The sequence below is a fragment of the Myodes glareolus genome, chromosome 12 (genome assembly GCF_982192425.1).
Source record: "Myodes glareolus chromosome 12, mMyoGla1.1, whole genome shotgun sequence".
Classification (NCBI taxonomy): Eukaryota; Metazoa; Chordata; class Mammalia; order Rodentia; family Cricetidae; genus Myodes; species Myodes glareolus.
The window spans coordinates 67,756,239-67,759,673 of NC_142037.1; the positions used below are offsets into that span (position 1 = coordinate 67,756,239).

Genomic DNA, 3,435 nt, shown 5'->3' on the forward strand with positions numbered 1-3,435 from the left:
GAGGCAGAGGCAAAGGATAAAAAGTTTAAGGTCATTCTTGGCGTCATAGTGAGTTTGTGGTTAATATGGGCTGTGCAAGTCCCAGTCTCAAAAAGGCAAGTGAAACAAAACAAAACAAAGCAAAACAACAATAGCAAAAGGCATAAATAGGAAGAAAAATTTGCCATGCTTGTTCTTGAAGCCTAGGAGCTACAAACGGTGGGGAAACATGTCTAATTCACTTTTCCACACATTCAGCTCCTGTGAACAAGCACAACACACAAGAAATACTCAATGGCATTTTCGCAAATGAACGGACACTTTGTTAAACATCTTAAAATCTCTACTTGCTCTCTCAGCTAGGAATGTTATTCTTTTCTTTTCTGAGGCCTTGAGAGGGCTTGTTTGAGTCTGAGTCCCAGTACTGCCGCTTCTTCATTATGTAACCTTGAGCAGATACTTCATGTTTCCAAACCTAGTTTTCTTATGAGAGAAAAATTAATTATAATATCTACTTCATAGAGTAGTGTAAGGATCAAATAACATAATATTTTAGAATACTTCGGAGAGCGGTATCTAATAAGTACTCAAAAATTTGCTATTGTTATTAATCCAGGAAATATTAATTACTAATATTCCCAATTAACAGTTGTATTGGCTAGGATTGACATTTAGTAGCTAGTAATAAAAATAACAATCTTTAATACCTTTTCTCTCAAATAAAAGAAACTTGAGGGCGAGTGGCCGAGATCCCAGAGTTATCGCTGTCTTTGGAGGTCCAGCTTTTTGGATTTCTACTGTGCCATCATTGGCTGTTACTTTAAAGGTTTCTCATGGTTCTGGAGTACTGATGGTGTCCAGACACCATGCTAGACCTACAAATAAGAAGCAACAGAAAGTACAAGATAGTTGGTTGTTTTCTTGACAAGCCTTTCTACTCCATCTTTGCTTGAAAGGAGGCTGCAGGGAACACTTTCTAGCTGTCACCTCTTCCTCCAATAGAAGCCAAAGCTTTGCTTCTTAAGAATCAGTACTCGTTTGGTAGCATGTCTCTTTCATAATGATAAACGAGGACATGAACACTGCCATTACAGAGATGATCTGAGTTCATCTAAGCGTGCCTCCAAAATCATGTGGTCTTCATTTTCACCCAGTGGTGATGGTACACCTGAACCAGGGGAATGTTGACTTCCTTAAAGTTTGCTTATATGCTTGTAATTCACTTGAAGCTACATAAGTCAGATTTTTGAGTTCAGAGAATAAGATGGGTTGCTAGCCATTTGAGTTTGGTGATTAGTACACAAAATATATAGACACACACATATACTTTGTCATTTTATGTGGTCCATGGATCAAACAATATCTCCAAATTGGTAGTTTAGGAAGTCAGCCTATATATAAGGATCAACTCTTTTCTTGGCCCAATCATTTTAAAACCGTAGCACTAATAACCAGCCTAGAAAAATACAATTTATATTTATATAATTTGACCTGCTTTTCTTAGTCTCATAAGAATAATGTCCTAGGAGTTATGCTGTGAGGTGGCCTGACAAATGTGCCTTGGTAAAATCTCCCATTTATGTAAGACAGAAACTTTAAATGCTGAGGGCAGGGTTTTTGTTGGTTGTTGCTATTGTTTATTTTTTGAATGGAAATATAATCTCTTGTGAGAATTCATGCTTCATAATGTACACAGAAATATTGCTGGTTTGAAGGATTCCATCTGGTCAAGTCAAGAGATACACAGGACACATTGATTCCAAAGCCGGGGTGAAGGTGAATGCCTTGGGGCGTAGAACAGGAACAAGTGGGAAGGAGAGATGTCAGTGTTGTTTGGGGTGTTGCTAGGGTGTGTTCATGGCTGTGTGTGGCTAACCATGAATCATGCTTGCAAACCATCCTGGTTGGGTTTCTGTTGTTGTGAAGAGACACCATGACCACAGAAACTCTTATAAAGGAAAAACACTTAACTGGAGCGCCTTCCACTGTCAGAGGTTTCATCCTTTATCATCAAGGTGCGACATGGTGGTGTGCAGGCAGACATGGTGCTGGAGCGGGGGCTGAGCATTCTTACGCCTCAATCTGAAGGCTGTAGGAAGTGAACTGAGACAGTGGGTGGTATCTGAAGCATAGGAGACCTCAAAGCCCACACCCACAGTGACACACTTTCTCTAACAATGCTATACTTACTCCAACAAAGTCACACTTCTTAATAATGCTACTCCCTTTGGGGGCCATTTTCTTTCAAAGCACCACACAACAGAACAAAGACTAAAAAAAATGAAGATGGCTTGTACAGTAAGTTCCCAATTTCACTAACACCATTAAGTAATAATTCTGACTTCTGGTGTGTCCAAGTCCTCATTCTGCAGAGAGGACAGATCAAATATATGGTCAGATACATTTGAATTTCAAATAATTAAGAAGCTGAGTTTATGTTTCCTACATCACGTAGAACATACTTATTCTAAAAATGTATTCATTACCGTTTTGAACTTATGTGGGCAACATTTCATAAAGGAAAGAACACAATGGTACCCACTGGTATCCATCTGAATGCAGCATCTTGACCCAGTGGAACTCCCCAAGAGACTGCCACTTTCCCTTCTGTCTGGTCAGCCAGCGCCCCTCTTATCCCCAACCATTATCAGTGCTGCCACTTTTGCTTTCACTGACCTGACTTTTCACTACCAGAAAATGAGACTGGCCCAGTGAGGATACCTAGAATTCCTGAACCCTTGCCCTCCATTTGTGGCTCAAATTTAAGTATACACTCCATCAAAACCAATTGATTCTATATTCAGCTGCTTCTTGTATTATTTTCTTTTGCTCATTTGGTTCTGTACCTTGGCTTTCCGGATTTTCCTTTCTCTTCCCTGAAATGGCGACTGAGTTTCCTGATGCATCCTGTAAATCCAACCAGCGGCCTTAACTTGAATGCAGTTTGTCCTGTCTATTCATTCTTGGCTTTGGACCTCTGCAAAGCAGGCACGCTTCTCACTCTACTGCTCAGCCCTTACTTTACCCTGAATAGAATGTTTTAACCAAACGAGTCAGCTCATTCCTTTCCACTTCTGCTGACATTTATCACTGACCTTTTATGCTTTTATGAGCCTTTTAACGACTAGTCAGCTTCCCCACGTGAACCTTGCTCTTCTGGGTGTGATGGGGTCAGCTGCATGTCCATGTTGGGTTTGCAAACCAATGCGCCAAGTACTTATCAGCCTATTTCGTCTCACTCTGTAAGAATGATGGTTGTTTTCTGTTGAAAATAGGATAAAGCTAAATTTTCCACCATTGTAGCAAAGTATACATAACAAAACTGACCACGTTAGCCATTTTAAGAGCAGAGCTGCGAGAGACTTCACACTGCACAGCATCGCCTGTCCCTCTCCAGAGCGTCATCTGGCAGGGCTGACGCTCTGCTCTGTCCCATCAGGGTCATGAGTCCCTCCC

General features: G+C 40.8%; 1 long non-coding RNA gene across 1 annotated transcript; it reads right to left on the reverse strand.

The window, feature by feature from the left end:
- Positions 1-692: 692 nt before the first annotated feature.
- Positions 693-3,063, reverse strand: LOC146892168 (uncharacterized). Its single transcript, XR_015004657.2, has 3 exons — positions 2,826-3,063; positions 1,951-2,082; positions 693-854 (listed from the first exon to the last, which is right to left on the reverse strand). It is a non-coding gene; the product is annotated as an uncharacterized LOC146892168 (long non-coding RNA).
- Positions 3,064-3,435: the final 372 nt, after the last annotated feature.